This window comes from Vombatus ursinus, unplaced genomic scaffold (genome assembly GCF_900497805.2).
Source record: "Vombatus ursinus unplaced genomic scaffold, bare-nosed wombat genome assembly UNPS02014816.1, whole genome shotgun sequence".
Taxonomy (NCBI): domain Eukaryota; kingdom Metazoa; phylum Chordata; class Mammalia; order Diprotodontia; family Vombatidae; genus Vombatus; species Vombatus ursinus.
This window is the reverse complement of record NW_020954594.1, coordinates 12,394,761-12,412,584: the sequence shown is the minus strand read 5'-3', so window position 1 is coordinate 12,412,584 and position 17,824 is coordinate 12,394,761. Positions and strand designations below refer to the sequence as shown.

General features: G+C 36.4%; 1 long non-coding RNA gene across 1 annotated transcript in view; it reads left to right on the top strand.

Moving 5' to 3' along the window:
• Positions 1-17,824, top strand: part of LOC114023179 — a 56,420-nt gene that overhangs the window by 29,788 nt on the left and 8,808 nt on the right. Inside the window, exon 3 of the long non-coding RNA XR_003566757.1 lies at positions 17,159-17,313. This is a non-coding gene — a long non-coding RNA (uncharacterized LOC114023179). The remainder of the gene's footprint in view (positions 1-17,158; positions 17,314-17,824) is intronic.

Here is a 17,824-nt window from a genome sequence, read left to right as displayed (position 1 = left end):
TCTATCTATCTATCTATCTATCTATCTATCTATCTATCTATCTATCTGGCTGGCTATTTCACTCAATTAGTCACTCTAAAAGCAGGACCAGACATTGAATTGTTATTTTTTTGGTCTATATTGTTTTTTCATTGGACCTAGTAGCTAATTCAGTCTTTTCCACACAATTAGTAGTCCATGAATGTTCATGAATTGGTTACACTTAAAATTCTAGAAAAAGAATCAATTTAATTGGTAATCTATAGTAAAGCAGATGATTTGGATTTTCAGAGTTCTATACTGTTATGCAATGAGTTTTTAACTGACTCTTTGATATCCAAGGTACCTTCCACTCTAATTCCATGCTGCTGTATTTTAGAGCAGTTTAATTGTCATTCATCTTAAAGTTTTTGCTTTTATCTTATGTTCACAGAAAAAAATATTTGTCTTCAACAACTAGTTTTGTAAAAATAGTTTTATAACCCTGTACTAGGAAGGAAGAAATTATTGCATGGGGGAAAGGGTGGTATTATTATAAACATGTATGAATATTGCATTTCACCTCTTTGTCATCCCAGATGCTCATTTTTTCTGACTTCATAAGAGAATTAAATCCAAAATTTAATGACTCAGTTTAATTCTTTTATTGATTTTAAAGATATTATCAATCTGGAATATAAAAACATTTGAATAAAATAGATTTTCCCCCACATCTTAAAAAAATGAAGATCATTCATTGATTCTTTACACATTGGAATTTGACCATTACTACCAATTACCATAAGAGAATAAAAAGAAGTTAAAATTGGCCATAAGTTTTTACTGAAATCAAGAGTTAATGGATATTTTATAGCATGAGATTTTTAAAAACATTTCTAATTCATTTCCAAAGATCAGATAAATTCATGAGGCAAATTAGGAAAGGACTTTATTACCATATTTAGCTACTTGGAAATGATTTTACCAAAAAAAGGGTGAAAAAAGTGACCTGGTCTGTCCAGGTTAGTCCAATCAAACTCAAAATTTAATCTTTCTTACATTTTGCAAATACCCAGCATTTAAAACAAAGTCTGGTAGTAGTTTGCCAGTTTAAAATGTCGCACTTGAATAATTTCATTCTAAAACAGGGAAATTGGCAAAAGTATAATGAATAAGGAATAATAAACAGATTTTTTTATTCGGAAAATATAGGAAATTGTATCATTAAAATATTCAGCTTCATTTATTATCTGGTAAGCAATAAATTATTATTGAATTTTATGTTGAGAGAAAAAAAAATTCTTAGCAAAATTTTGGCCAGCATTTAGTGTGAGTTAAGCTGGACAAGCTGTAATGACAAATTTTAAAGTTAATAATATAGTATGTCATATTACTCCCAAGTCCAGAACTTGCACTGGTGGGTATTACATAAGATCTCAGTAAGAAAAAAAAAGTACTACGTTTTGGTAGAGCTGAAAAGATAGGGGCTAGGAAATTAGTCCCTTATGGGAACATTTGGTGGTGTTTCTTTTTTCTTCCCTCTTTTTGTGTCTCATTCAAATTTCTTCTGTAAACAAGCATTTTCATAAAATCGTCAAGCTCTATGAAGGTAAGGACTAAGTCTTAGGCCTAACTATATTTTGTATCTCCTTCAGTGCCTAAACCACTACCCTATATACAAGTATTTAATAGGTATTCATTGAATCAAATGGTTAAATATTATTTTTGACATTTTACAATAATTTCAGATTATCAGCCTTACAATAAGATTGTTTTAATGTCTTTTAAATGTTTCCCTGGGGATAGAGAAGCCATTTTATTCTATACAACTCCTGTATTATGCAATGCCAGAATGTTGCAAGGTGATGAGAATATATTATCCTGAGAGTATGTATCATTCATTTATTTATTAGACATTTCTTCCACACCCATAGTTACAACCCCACAGGACACGATAACTGATTGAAGATGAGAAGTAAAGGATAAGAAATAGTCAAAGAAAACCCTAAAGCTGAGAATGGGGCCAGAAAGGAGGATGAAGAAAGAGTTGATGCCCAAGAGAAGTAAGGAGGCAAAAGAACCCCTAGCTATCCTTGATGAATTCAAGTCACCTGGCTCAGACAAAAAAAAATATTCTCAGGTAATGAAATGTATCAGATATGATTTCTAAGCCAGCCAGTGAAATTTGAAAGGCTGGAAAATGGTAGAGATTACACGATTAGAGAAGGGTAAATGTTAGCTCTTCAAAGAAAGGGAAGAACACAAGAGCCACAAAGTATAGGATGGTGAGTTTGACTTGGTTTCTAGGAAAATTCTAGAATTGCTTGTTTAAAAGATGGTTAGAGAACATCTGGTCAAGAAAGTAAAGATTGCAAACCAGCAGCATGTTTTCATTAAATAAGTCAAACCAGACTTTTTTTTTTTTGAGGTTATTAAACTGGTTGATCAGAGGAATGGTGCAGATACAGTGTACCTAGATTTTACCAAAGCTCTGGATAAATTGTCTTATTACTCTTAAAGAAAAGATGGGGTGATGTAGAGATGCAGAGATGTAGTGATGTAGACTACTACCAATTAGAAGGATGTGGAACTGATTGAATGACTGGTCTCAAAGATTAGTCCTTAATGGGTCAATGTCAATTTGGCATGACTGGAGTATCTCAGGAAACTTTGCCTGACCAGTTCTATTTAATTTCTGAACATGACTTAGAAAACAACTTAGATCTCATGCACAGCCGTTTTGTGGAGGGAAGAAAGTTGTAAGGGGATAACGAACACTCTGTATGAAATATTCAAGAATGAGAAAAAGGATCTTGACAAGTTAAGTCTAATAAAATAAAATTCAATAGGGAAAACATAAAGTCTTACATTTGGGTTCGGAAAGAAACTTCACATTTACAGGATGAGTGATTCATGATTAGGTAGCAGTTTGTCTGTAAAATCTGGAGCCTTCTGTGCACTTTGCCAAAATAAATAATTAGGCTGCATTAAGAAAAGGATACTATCCTGAACTAAGGAGGTGACAGTTCTGTGGTCTTCTGTCCTGGTTAGTTCACATTTGTATAATTACATTTAGTTTAAGGAGCCGTCCATTTTAGAAAGGACAATGATAAGCCCAAGACTCTTCAGAGGAAGGTAACCAGGGTGGAGAAAGTCCTCGTGTTCACGTTGCATTAAGATTAGTGGAAAGAGGGGCAGCTAGGTGGCACAGTGGATACAGCACTGGCCCTGGAGTCAGGAGGACCTGAGTTCAAATTTGGCCTCAGACCAAACACTTGACACACTTACTAGCTGTGTGACCCTGGGCAAGTCACTTAACCCCAACTGCCTGGAAAAAAAAAAGATTAGTGGAAAGAAATGGGGAAACTTAGCCAGGAGAAGTAAAGAGAGGAGAGAGAGAGGGAAGGAGGTAAACATTTATATGACATCTACTGTGTGCTAAGCACTTTTATTTTTTTTTAAACAAATATGACCTCATTTGATCCTCACAACAACAAATAGAGGTTAAGTAACATATCAAGGGTTATACAGCTAGTAAGGCTGGATTTGAACTCAGGTCTTCCTGACTCTAGGCCCTGTGCTTTATCTACTGAGTGCCAATTGCCTCTAATGAGTAGTAAAGATTTAGAGGATAGCTAGTGCCTCAGACACTTAGCGGCTGTGTGACCCTGGGCAAATCACTTAACTCCATTTACCTCAGTTTCCTCATCTGTAAAATAAGCTGGAGAAGGAAATGGCAAACCACTCCAGTATCTCTGCAACAAAAAGCCCAAATAAGGTCACAAAGAGTCAGACAGGACTGAAACAACTGAATAACAACAAAAGATTTAGAGACGACATGCATGGGAAATGATCAAGCATTTGGAATATTGTCACATGGATGGAGGATTAAATGTGTTTTTCTTGGCTCCAGAAGCCAGAACTAGGATATTTAAAAGTTGGAAAAAGGTTCATTTAGGCTTAATATAAGGGGAGGAAAAAAGAAAAAAAAAAGACTACTTGGAGCTATCCCAAAACACAATTACCTGCCACTGAAGATAATTGGCCCAATTATCACTTGTTAGGTATCTTAAAAAGGGGATTTTTCTTCAGGTTTGTCTTAATGCTCTTAATGACCTCTGAGATCCATTCCATCTTTAAGACTGAAATTGTGTGAATTAGTCAGGGGGCGTTGTATAAGAAAAACTGTGATGATCTTAGTTTGGGATATATTTAGTTAGAGGTTTGAGGGATACATTTAAGTGGAAAATCCTAAAAATAGCTAGAGAAATGAGTCTGCAACTCAGAAGAGAACTTAATACAAGAGATAATTGATTTTTGAGTCATCTGCTTAGAGGCAGTCTTTGAGGCCTTGGAAATGAATGGCATTGTCAAAAGAGGGAGAAGAGGAACAACCCATATTAGATTGTCAGGAAAAAGACAAGGAGTCAACTAGAAAGATAGGAATAGATAGAGTGAGGAGTCATGAAAAAAAAAAAAAAAAAAAAAAAGAGTGTTTCATTTCTGAGCCAAATAGAGGAGGGAACATGTAGAAGAGAGAATAGTCAACTGCTTAGAAAGTTAGCAGAAATTTTAAGAAAAAAAAAAACAAGAATAGAAGTAACATTGAAAATATATATTTTATTTTGATTTGCATTGACAAATAAAAATTTTCAAATGTAACAATAAGAGAAAGGGAAAAATAAAATTAGAAACAAATGCAGATGTAAGCTAAAAACTAACCAACTACAACAAAAAGCAAAACAAGAGATTGTATAATTATTAAAATACCTCTAATTTCCAATATTAGTGGATCATTAGTCTGACACCCCAAGTGATGTATATATTTCCTTTAACATAGCAGTACGCCCTTTATACAAGATATACTGATCATATTCAGCTTTCAGCAAGGATATAGCATGAATTTATAATTTTTGTTGTTTTTAACTCCAAAGCTGTAATCAATGTCCTACTATTTTCTTTGCTTTTCATTGTTTCATACAACTCCTTCAAAGCCTTTTGCAAGTAGGCATTGTTTTATTCATTGTGTTTATGTGCCCAGCATATACCACATTGTCTGATACATAGTAGGTGCTTAAGAAACATCTGTTGATTTCTTGATTAAATAAATTCTCCCTATTCATCATTTCTTATGACATAATCATATTTCATTACAGTTACATAATTTGTTCAGTCATTCCCTAATGGATGGATTTCTAGTTTGTTTCCTTTCCAATTCTTGGATATTACAAATAATGCTGCTAGGAATTTTTTTTTTGTATTGATAGCTCTTTTCTTTCTGTCAATAACACCTTGGGGTGTAGTCTCATCAGTTGGATCACTGGGTAAAAGGGTATGCATATTTTAAAACTCTTATTGTATAATCCCATAGTGGTTTTCAAAAAGTTCGACCAGTTCACAAATCAACCAGCAGTAAACTAATGTCTCTGTTTTGTTATAGGTAAACTAGAAATTAATATTATAATATATTTTGGCATTTTCAACATGTTTTTAAAATAAAAATCTATATGAAAAGAGAAAGTACACCCCAACACACACAATGTCATCCTGAAAAGTAGGTAGAACTTAAGAAGAATGATGTCAATTGAATAGTACAGAAATGAAAATAACAATAATTGTAACTAACACTTATAGAATGCTTAACTAATTGAGACCATATTCAAGGATACAACTAGCAATAAAATCCATGGCTACAGATGCCTAGTGAAAAGTGTGGATACAAGAGACAATAAACAATGTACACCAAAGCTCTTAATCTGAGAGTGAAAATTTAATAATAATGAAGATGATAATCATATTGATAGCTAGTATTTATAAAACATTTACTATGTATCAGGCACTGTACAAAGTACTTTTTAATTATTATTATCTCATTTTCTCCTCACAACAACTCTGGGAAGTAGGTGCTATTGTTGTCACCATTTAAGAGATGAGGAAGCTGAAGCAAACAGAGGTTAAGGGCTTTGCTCAGTGTCACACAGCTAGTAAGCGTCTGCGGCTGATTTCAATTCAGGTCTTCCTGACTACGGTCCTGGAGCTTTATCCGCTGGACCACCTAACTTTAACTTTGTTGGTATTACTGAAACTTGGTAGAACTGTTCTCATGACTGGAATCTGCTTTCTTGGAGGCTATGCCTTATTCAAATTGAATACGGTAGATTTAAAAAAAAACACTATAAAGTAGCAGTATATATTATGACAATAAACTATTGTGATGCTAAAAAGTCCTATTCTGATCTATCATTTTGACATAAAGGTGCCTCTAGTTTTTCAAAGTCTATGTCAGTGGAGCATAAGCAGTAGGAGGTTTTCCAATGCTGAAGAGACCTGGCAAAAGTCAATATGCTTCCCATAATCACCCCCCAAACAATTCAGCATCATTGTCTACATAAGTCGGTTAAGAATGCCCATGATTTAGACTGTGATATGAAGTTGGATGGACAGTCAATAGAGTTGGCCGCTAAGTACATTAATATCAAATTATCATTTTAAATGCTTCATGGATTGTACCCAAAATTGCACAGGAAGGTGAAAACAGGTTGGATGCCTTTTGAAAATTTCACAGAACTTTAAAGGTATTAACTTTCTTCCTGAAGCCCTTTATCTAAAGAAAAAAATTCTTTTAGTGATATTGTGTGGTATAAGATATATGGTACCACTGCCAGCAAATAATTGAGGTTACAAAGAAGTGGGGTGGCTTACAGAGGATGTGAGTAGATTGCAACATATTAGCACAGAAGAATTGAGTAGGAGATATAAAGGATATTGTCAGAGATGACTGGAAAAGGAATTAATAAGCTGGAGACAGTCCAGAGGAGGGCAATTCAGATAGTGAAGACTCATAGAAGAATACAGACTAAGAACTGGGAGGGACCTTAGAGGCCAACTAGGCTGACTTCATCTGTGAGTTGTTGGTTCTTGGGATTGAAAGAAGATTCAAAGGTTGAGGGAGCCATCTTCAAATTCCATGTAGAAGGATTCTACTTTTTCCCATAGGGCAGAACTCACAAGTAATGGGTAGAAGCAGCAAAGACAAAGAGTTAGACCGAGTCTAAGGAAATTCTTTGTAACAACTTACATTATATCAAAGTGAAATGTTTTCTTTGGATTAATGGGCTTCCCCTCGCTCTGGCACTTTGATCAGAGATGAGATGACATCTTAACAGAAACGTTGTAAGGGATATTGTTGTTCAAGTATAGTTTGGACCATATGGCATCTGAGACCTCTTCTTCCATCTCTGAGATTTGGTCTGTGATTTCATGAATGTTAGATGGGATTCTCATTAAGAGGTTGAAATAGAGGATTTCTTGGATCCCTTACTATTCTGTAATTATATGTCTCCATAATCAGTCCTTCTGTGTTCTGCAACCATACAAAGTATCCCCATGTTATAGTTTCTATGTTCTTCATTATCATGATTATCTTTCTCTGGAAATTCTCTAGCTTGTCAATGCCATTCTAAAAAACAAAGAATGGGTAAAAGTTGTAGAGAGTTAGCTTTGGGCTGACATAAGAAGAAAAAAAAAAGAAAATCTTCCTAACAATTAGAAGTATCCAAAGAAAAACAAACTACCTCAGGAAATATTCATTGCAACTTCAATGGAATCAAGTCAAGTTAACAAGTATTTATTACATACCTACTATGTGCCAGATAATACGCAAAACTCAAGGAATACAAATAAAATTTGTGGGGAAGACCCTACCTGGGAGACAACATGCCAACTAGATAGACAGATATGATAAACTGGAGATAATCTAGAGGGAAAGACACTAAGATTGAGGAGAACTAGAAGGCTTCAAGAAGAGCCTGAAGGACAATTTGTCAAAGATGTTGGAGTCAGGTATGAACCTGACTAGCTGACTTTGGAGTTGAGAAATGCAAACCTTTAAGGGATGATGGAGTCCGTCTTGTCAATGAGAATTAAGAGCATACATAATGAATACTCAGTTAGTCTTTGCTTGAAGGCTTCCAATAAGGGGAAATTGACTATCCTCTGAGTCAGTCTATGCATTTTGGGATTCCTTTAATTGTTAGGAAGTTTTACCTTACATCAGATCCCTTTTCGATGTCCATCCATTGCTCCTACTTCTTCCCTCTCAGGGTAAATAGAGCAAGCATAAACCCTGTCCCAGAGTATAGTCTCTCAAATTCATAAGGACAACTATTGTGTTCCCCAAGTCTTTTCCAAAATAAACACCCCCAGTTTGTAATGTTTAACTAGAGTATACTGAAAAAACTACAAACACATATACATACATATAAATATGTAAAATGTTTATTATTCTATTTTTGCATTTACAAGTTGGTTTACTATTTTAATTTATACTTAAGATTGAATTTGAAAAAAAAAAGTTTTGGGCAGTCCCTGCCCTCAAGTAGCAAGGTATTTTCCTAGTGAACCTGTTTGATAATCTGGCACTATTGTCTACACTTTTAGTGATTGAAACATCCCAGGTCTACAACTTTCAGTCTAAGCTCTCAATTTTTGATTGCTTATGAGGTAAGAAAAATTCAACTTCTCTATTGTGTGTCAGTGGACAGGGAGTATTTGAAAATGCCTTTCCTTCCCCCTTTATTTCTGATTTGTTTATGAGTAAAAGAAAGGTGAGCATGCCCCAGCCAATGACCCTCAGGAAAATAAGGCAAAGAACATAGCAGCCTCTGCCCCAAAAAAGAAGGGAGGAGTATGCACTCTTTTACCCCTTGGGAATTTGTGGGATCACATATAGAAAGTATTAAAGAAGGGACATGAGAATCAGTAATTCATAAGGAGCTGATGATGCATGATGAAGCTAGATAGGCCATACCTGAGCAGTTTCAGTCAAGCAATCAACAGACATTTATTAAGCACTAAGTATGAACCAATCACTGTTACAATGGTTAATTTAAAAAAAAAGTTATATTATCATGTAACTTTAGATTAAAGACAAGAGCGAGGTTCATCTTTATTTAGAAGGGCATGGGGTTCACTTCAGTTCTATGACTGAGTGGGTCAAAATTGTCAAAAAAAACAAAACAAAACACAGAGATAAACCTTTATTGCATGATCCTATGAAACTGACATTCTGTGCTTTTAATAATAGTCAGAGAAGCAGATTTACAAAGAAAGGGTGGGGGATGAGGGAGAGAATGGCAGTAATGCAGTTTTTAAGGAATGATATTATCTGGTCCAGATGTGTTGGACTGTTTTATCAAAAGCTTAGGAACAAGGCATTCTAGGTTTTCTTTGTGACTAGCCCAAACCCCAGATCACTGTTCCCTGTGATCTTTATTCTGATGGTTATGCTGTTGATGTTTGTTACATACAAATTCCTAGCATTTTGAGACATAAACAGCCTTTATTTGCTCTCTTTTCACCCTACCTAGCAGAGCCAGCCTTCTGTGTGGGTGCTAGAGGCAAGTAGCTCGTGTGGAGGGAGGTGCTTCACCACCTATTGGCCTGCGATAATAATCTCCTGTGTGACGGCTTTGTTTTGCTCCCGCCGCTTAAGTTCACCCTATAGGCAATTGCTGATGCTAAGCAGAGACCCCAGAATAGATTCAATAGCACAAAGGCAAGATCTTTTCATTATCTTGAGGCTGGTCTTTTCAGATGCTCAGTTTCCTCTCTGTGTTCTTGAGAAGTTTGAAGGTTCCAAAGTTTAATGAGCATTAAAATCTCAGGAGTAACTCTTCTTTTCCCATCGGCTGTATCTGTGTGCTCACAGAGTTCACTTCCCCTTTAATCTTGGGGTCTCATTAGTTACTTTTACACGGGGTAAAGGATTGAATTTTATGAATACAAGCTTGGACTGTGAAAACACTGACATTTACTTTGCAGTCACAACAGAGTAGTGGCAGTCACTATTACTGACATTTGTCCAGTGATTTCAACGCCAAAGACAAACATATTTTTTCCTAAGGTGAAATAATAAAATCTTAGAGATTGTCTAGTCCAACCTCCTTATTATGAATTGTTAATCTAATGTGTTTGTTGAAATATTTACACTAAGATATTACAGAGGAACAAACTTCACCAATTCCATTAGTGACCATAGAACTAAGTAAGAGGAATTTCTGAAATGTTTGCATACATAGAGGTAGTGGTGGATATAACCTTGGGTTTGGAATTGGGAAGACATGGGTTCAAATCACGGTTCTAACACCAATTATGTAACCCTAAGCAAGTCACTTTATCTCTTTGAAGTCTAGTTTCCCCATCAGTAAAATGGGAATAATACACTTGCACCAGCTAGTACACTGGGTTGTTTTGAGGAAAGTATTTTAATCTCTAAAGGATTATATCCATGTGATTAAAAGAATTGTCATTAGCACACATAATTATATGCAATCAATTGCAAAGTGAATAAGACACACACACAAGGTGCCTTTAACAGAATCTCCCCCATTGCAGATGCTGGAGAACCTGCTTCCTGTTCTGGGGGAATGATGATGATGGAGAATGAAAGTGCTTTGGAGAGTCTAGGGAGCATGTGCAGACCTTCTGTCACTGGACAGCTCTGTTTTGGATAGCTAACCACATGATCAGGAGGAAGTTCAGTGATTGGTCATGGATGAACTCAAAAGACATCTTGGTTTCAGTTTTTTTCCTCTGTGCCTTTAGTGCTCTTGACCAGTGAAGGGAGTAAGGCTTCCCACCTTGTAAGTTTGGTCCAGAAGGCTCCTTGGCACCCCAGTTTTCTATTTGTCTTTTTTTCATTTTTTTTTAGGCAATTGGGGTTAAGTGACTTGCCCAGGGTCACACAGCTAGTAAGTGTCAAGTGTTTGGTCTGAGGCCAGATTTGAACTCAGGTCCTCCTGACTTCAGAGCCATAATAGCTAGCATTTATATAGTGCCCTAAGATTTTTGCAAAGTTCTTTGTATGTAATCTTTTTTTTTTTTTTGGTGAGGCAATCTGGGTAAAGTGACTTGCCCAGGGTCACACAGCTAGTAAGTGTCAAGTGTCTGAGACCAGATTTGAACTCAGGTCCTCCTGACTCTAAAGTCAGAGGTCTATCCACTGAGCCACCTAGCTTCCCCCCTACCCCCAGTTTTCCAGAATTCTGTTTTGCAACCAGCGCATTGTTGATGTCCCAAGGAATGAGCAGTAACCTTACTGATTGATGTTTTGGGACTCTAGCCTAAAGCTATCTGAGAGATGCTGCCTTTGCAAGTGAATGTGGGGGGACCAAAGCTATGTAGGAACTGAGCTAACTTGAGCCTACTCTCTCAGAGTGAGAAGGTAGAGGGTAGAGTATGTCCTAGAATTATTAGGGGAAATGTTTATCCTTCCTTTTTTCTGTATCTTCCAAGTAAATCTCTATATTAAAAAACAACTACTTGATGCTAAATGGTTAAATAAAATTGAAAGACTAGTAATTGGCTTCTACCAGTGGGAGAGGGAATCTGCAACTAGGGGTTTGAGCCAGTGGTAGTAACAAAGAGACATCACAATCCTCAGGATACCCTAGAAATCTGAGGGGCAGATGAAGAGCCTGACTCAATCCCAACCCCATCAAGATGACACCATGAACAAAGTCATGGAGATTGAAGATGGAGTGCCTTGTGTGAGAAAGAGCGAGAAAGCTAATTTGGTTGGACCAGAGTGTGACAGAAAAGTTTTTGAAGGGCTTTAAATGGCAAAATTAGGGTTTATAGTTGATGCTAGAGGCAAAGACAAACCAATGGGGCTTATAAGGTGGGTCAGACTCCTACTTAAGGAAAACTACTTTGGTGGCCATGTGAAGGATAAATTAGAATAGGAAAAGTCTTGAGGCAAGGAGAACAATGTGTGTATGTATACATGCATGAGTATTTATATGTAAATAAATATGCAAATGTGTACAAAGATAGTATATGTTCAGATCCCATTTTTACATATAGAGAGAAAGCATATAATAACTCTCATTGTCTTTTCAGTTATCAATTGATACAATGGTGAATTAGAGTTGTAGCTATAGAGTGAGAAACAAATGTCAAATCTGTGGTAAAGATTCTTAAGGAGCACTAAATAAAAGATTATATCCAGTGCTAAAAATCCCTAGTCTCCTTTCCATGCCTTTTTGACCCTCTGGTTTCAAAGGAATCACCCCTGGAAGCACTAACTCCTATGCTATGCTTATGGCTCCATTTGCAGACTTTCTTATAGGTTCATAAATGGAGACTAGAAGGAGGAGGGAAAGGAATAAAATTTAATAACTGAATAAAAATGTAAATAAAGATTTGCCTAAAATTACTTGTCCAAGAAATAATTCTCCCTCCCCCTTAAGCTAATACTTTGATAAGCTCTGTACAGTGATCCTGATTTGGAGCGTGACCTTTGAAAATGCTCTCCAGCTTGATTAAAGATGTATTAAATTTGTTTAAATAAACCTCGTTGTAATGGCACATCATTTGTAAGAAGCTATTAGGGGGCTGGAAACTGTGCTTCTGTATTTGCATGAAAATGTGCCCTGCTCGAATTGAGGATCTCTCCTGAATTAACTGCAAAGGGAAAGTGACACTTTCATAATTTTTTCTGACAAAAAAAAAAGACTTAAGAAACTTTATGCAAAGCTCTATGAGAGAGGAGGAGGCAACTGAATGTCAATAACGGAGCCATGGAAATAGTCAGTCCTTCCATCCAAACCATGGATCCTTTTTTTTTGTTTGTTTGTTTTGGCATCAAGAATCTTTGTAAAATATAATCTATGATATTTATCAGCTGATTAGTCAATCTACAAAATGGTTTACAGCTCTTCAGAGGTGGTTTATGACACTGTGTCAATGAGCAAATGAATTGTCTGATAATTATCAAACCCCTTCTGTTATGAATTGTTATTTATTTATTTATTTTTGGTAAGGAATGGTATCATTTGTCTCAAAAATCTTCTTTCCTGGTTTTAATTTCTGTACAGTCTCTATAGGGGTAGCTTCTCTGGGTTTGGAGGGAAAGGCTAACCACCCTAGTGCCCCCACCCACCACTCCCAAATGAAGCATAGAGTTGCCAGATGCACTGTAATTCCTTCCAATGGCTCCCAAATGATCTGCCGCACTGATGAAAAAAGGGTTTCTCCTTTAAATCAAATATTAAATTAAAACCTTTCCCAACTCCCTGTCAGAGGCAGAGATCTGGGATACCTGCCAATACTCAAGAGCTTCTGACCCTCTCTTTCTATTCACTACTTCTCTCTCTCTCCCCAGGTAAAAAGGTACACGTTATAACCTATATTCCCTGCTCCTTTCCATCAACTTCATTTGTAAACATGCCCAATTTCATCTTCCCACTTTAAGAGGTGGCCAACTGTCTAGTCAAGTCAGTCTCTAGACACAGAGCAATATTCGGTCAGTGCTTCAGAACGCAGGCTCTGATGCCAGTTTCTTCCTGAATTTCTCTGGTTGAGAGCTTCTTCAAGTATATAGCTCAATATACAAAGTGTGGCTATAAAATCATGATGGATTTTCTTTAAACAGACACAGGAGAATTTATTTCAATGAGTATTCAAATCAATTCAACAAACATTTACTAAACGTCTGTTACAGTCAAAGCAATATTCTAGGTGCTACAGATACAAAGGCAAAAGTAAATAATAGTCACTGTCCTCAATGGATTGACAGTCAACTGGACATATAGAAGATGTACACAAATAAATACATACAATATAATTTGAAGGACCATTAACAATGATGGGATATTAGGACAGACTTCCCCGTGTAGGAAGCCTCTGAGATCAACTTTTAAGGTCTACCTCGTTAAAATCTATTTTGTAAATGAAAAACTGAGGTCCACAGAGTAGAAGGAATTTGCCCAAAGTCAGACAATCATTGTGAAAGCTGTGTTATTCCCTTAAAAAAGAGTCACTTTGAGAGGCCATACACATGAGGATGCTGTTCTGAAAATATCCTGGGAACTCCTCTTCAGGAATTGCTTTCAGTGCCAGAGGCAGATGCTTTTGAATATACTCAATGGATCCCTTGAGCAGAGGTCTGATTTTCAGAAAGAGCCAAAAGTTATTTGGAGGCATTTGATAGATTAGGTGGGTGCTTAAGCTTGGGGGAATACTTTTTTTTGGTAATTAAAACAAAAAATAAAATAAAGTAGCTAGTCTGATGACCATATTATTTATAAAATGCTTTTGAAAGCAAGCCCTAAGTGGTATTCCATAATAGTTTTGAATAATAACAAAATTGTTGCCATAAGTTCATCATTTCCCAAGGTGATTACTTGCAAAGTCCACTTTCATTCATTTGGATATATTTGTTCTGGAATTTTTTTTAAGGTTCTTGGCCTAGAAGATTCACTACTCGATTCACCTACTTTCTGAAATGATTAATGGTTGGCACTTTCCCTTCTTTCTTTCCATTCCACTTTAACTATGGCTTACCAACACTCCCAAATCCATGAACTTAGAGTCTTAGATAATATTTCCTCATCCAAAAATTTCCCCCTTTTTTGTATATGACATAAAACCGACTATAAAATACCTTTACATTGATTGTGTGTACTCTTTTACTCCTCAGTTATAGGATTCATATTCTCTTTTATATCTCAGGTTGAAACACTGCCCAAGGAGCCCCTTTGTTACTGAAAAAAGAGCTCCCTTTTCCCCTAGACGGACATCTGCTTTTTAAACCATAAGCAAAGGATAAGATAGCACTTTCTGAAATTTTGCGTGGGGGGCCCAGAATTTAAGCTTCTGCCACTGCCTTCTGCTTTTTCCCATCATTTCCTTTCGGTTTTTAATTTACCATTCCCAGCTGAGATACTTGAGCAGATAGAAACAACCCAGCTCCAGGCTAATTGGTTCATCATGCACTTTATGATAATTTTCATTCTGGATTTTGATTAGGTCAGTATGGGGACTGCTTTGGTCAGAGCTTGTAATGATCTGCCTATTAACTCTGAAATAGGGTCTTTGACTGTACTCGTCTTATTAGATATCTCAGCTGCCTTTAACTCTGCTAACCATGAAATATTACTGGACTGTCTAATGGTCTATGTGGACTCTAATATTTTCCATATTAGTTTTAGTTTTGTTTGATTCATTTTGTTTTCTTCATGTGAAAGCACATCTACTCCTAGTGAAATTTTAAATACTGTTGACTTGCTGATTTATCTGGCTGACTGTCTGGCTGACAGACTGACAGACACTTATTCTTTGCCTTTATGTTCTCCTTTAGTACCATTTTATTCAATATCTCTCAATTCCTTCTTGGAGTGTCATCGTGAAGAATATTAGAATATTAATATTAAATATTAAAATTAATATTAATTATTTGAAGTTTAGGCATAGGCTAATTATGAAGTTAGGAATTGAAGCTATTCTTCAGATAGTCCAAAAACCAAATAAACATTTTTTTCCTTCAATTTTCTGGATATTTGAGTCATTAATTTTTGAAGACAAAACCTTACTAGAAGAGTGTTGTCAACTCTCCATTTCACTACATATACTTCCAAATACTCAAATGGGTCTGTAATCACATTGATTTGACCAATCTCAACCTATCCATGCCCACCTATCTGGTTCAATTCTTATCCATATCATCCCATGGATTTGACTCAGAGAGTCCACCCAGCATCCTATAGTTCTCCCTCTTCCTCTTCCTCTCCTCTCTGGGATTTACTAGCTAGATTTCTTTCTCAAAGACCAAGCCTTAAACCCAATTCACTCTGGAGCTCTTAGATTGTACAACAATAGGCATTACCTTACCCAAAGTGAGAACCTGAATAGATCTTAGCTTAAAAGAGCCAGAGTCGCCCATTGTATCCTGGGCCATCTCCTGTCATCCTGATGAATATCTGGCCACTGGACCCAGATGACTCTAGAGGAGAAAGTGAGGCTGGTGACCTTGCACAGCCCCTCCCTCACTCAAATCAAAGCCAATTGCAAGTCATGTCATCACTTCCCTGATGTCATGGTCTTCTTTGAGAAAGAAAGACAAACACACACACACACACACACACACACACACACACACACACAAAACTACATTGTAAAGGTCCTAGTGGAATACTGTGGCTGTCTACCTGTATGATCTCTTGGTCTCACCACATGGTCAGCCTATTGTTACTTCCTGTCATACACTTATTTGATGACATCTTTTCCTCTTGTTCTTATTCACATCTCACACCTACTAAATCTCTCTCCACTGCCTTTCATGGATAATCAGGTTTAGTTCTTTAGAGGCTGTTGCATGTCAGCTGTCACACGAAATAATATTTTGTGTTGCCTTTGAGAATATGATAAAAACCAACTTTGCCAAATGTTTTATTTGCTTCTCCCTGAGGAGTAGCTGTGAGCCACCCTTCTATGTAGCTACAACTTACTTCTCTCTTCTTCTTTCTTTTACAGTAGGAATATCTATATAGTTTTGTTTCAGCTCCTCTAGCAAAATATCTACATGTTGGTTACTGGACAAGGTCTCATATCTAGAATACCAATAGTCAACTTAGATTGTATTAACAATCTAAAGCTATAACTCTTACAACCCTCAGCAACCTTTTCTGTCACTCTGACACCATCACTGCAGTGGGAAGGGGCCATAAAGTTCTGAGGCCTAATTTGTATTTTTTTTTCATGGATTTCCATGGTTAAAGAATTAATCACATACAGCCAGCCTACTGATGCTGTGCTTTTTTTTTCTTTTTTATAGCTAGTTAAGTTAGTTCTCAGAAAACAGACTCAATCTATTTGGGGTTGTGGGAAAGGGGACCTATCTGGAGTCTTTCCAGAATGTGAGAACCTGGCAGTGCTTGCTCTCCATTACTATAGTCTTTGAGAACCTAAGGTCACCTTCATCTACTGATGAGTCATAGAAGCAAGACTTCTACACTGATATGTTTTCTGAAATTTTGATGGGTTCCAGTTAGGTCTCAGTTGTACTGAGTACTCAGACATCAGTATGGAGAGGTGAATGCTCCCAAATCACATTTTGATGACTCAGAAACCCTGGCAACTTATTAGTGGTTTTGCTATCATTGTGAACTTTAAGCTTTCCACAGCTAAATATTGCTTAAACTTCCACCCTTTGTTTTTCTGTCTTAAGAACTCTGCCTGGAAAACCTGTTCACTTTCTAAAACTGAAATAAAGCTTTTAAATCAGGCTTTTATTATAATCAGATCTGACTAATGGAATAGCTATTTTTCCTTATCTTTCTATTGTTTATAGTTTAGATGGGTGTGGATACATTTTACTCATGTTTAAACTGGGCTAACCAAATCTGCATCTTTTCCACAGGTCAAGTGATATGAACAACTGAAGTGATGAATTCAGTCCAATTCAACCAACATTTATTAAACACCTTCTATGTGCAAAAATTTTGATAGTTGTTACAGATTTGGACAAAAAAGAAATACTTCTTACATTTTGGGGGAGGAAAGGAGTTGCAACATGTAAGTACAGTGGCACGAGCAATGGATTTGGAGTTATATGACTTGGGTTCAAACTCTACCTCTTATAGTCACTACCTATGGCAACCTGAGCAAATCATTGAAACTCCCCAGGCTTAAGTTTCCTTATCTACAAAATCAATGTAAAATGGACTAGATGGCTTCTGAAATCCCTTCCAGCTTGAGAGCTGTGACTATATGTATGTGTATATACATGTATATACACACACACATACATATATATATGAGTAAATACAAATACAAAACATATAATAAGTAAATACAAATATTATTGTCGTTGTTGTTGTTGTTATTTTATTGTTGCCTGGGTAGAAGGAGATGAGCCCTTAAATCTGACTCAAAGGGTCATCTAGCTAGTTCTAAAAAAAAAAAAACTAAATGTGAAACACCTTCTTATCAAATATAGAAAAAAGGAAGGAAGGAAGGAAGGAAGGAAGGAAGGAAGGAAGGAAGGAAGGAAGGAAGGAAGGAAGGAAGGAAGAAGGAAAGGAGG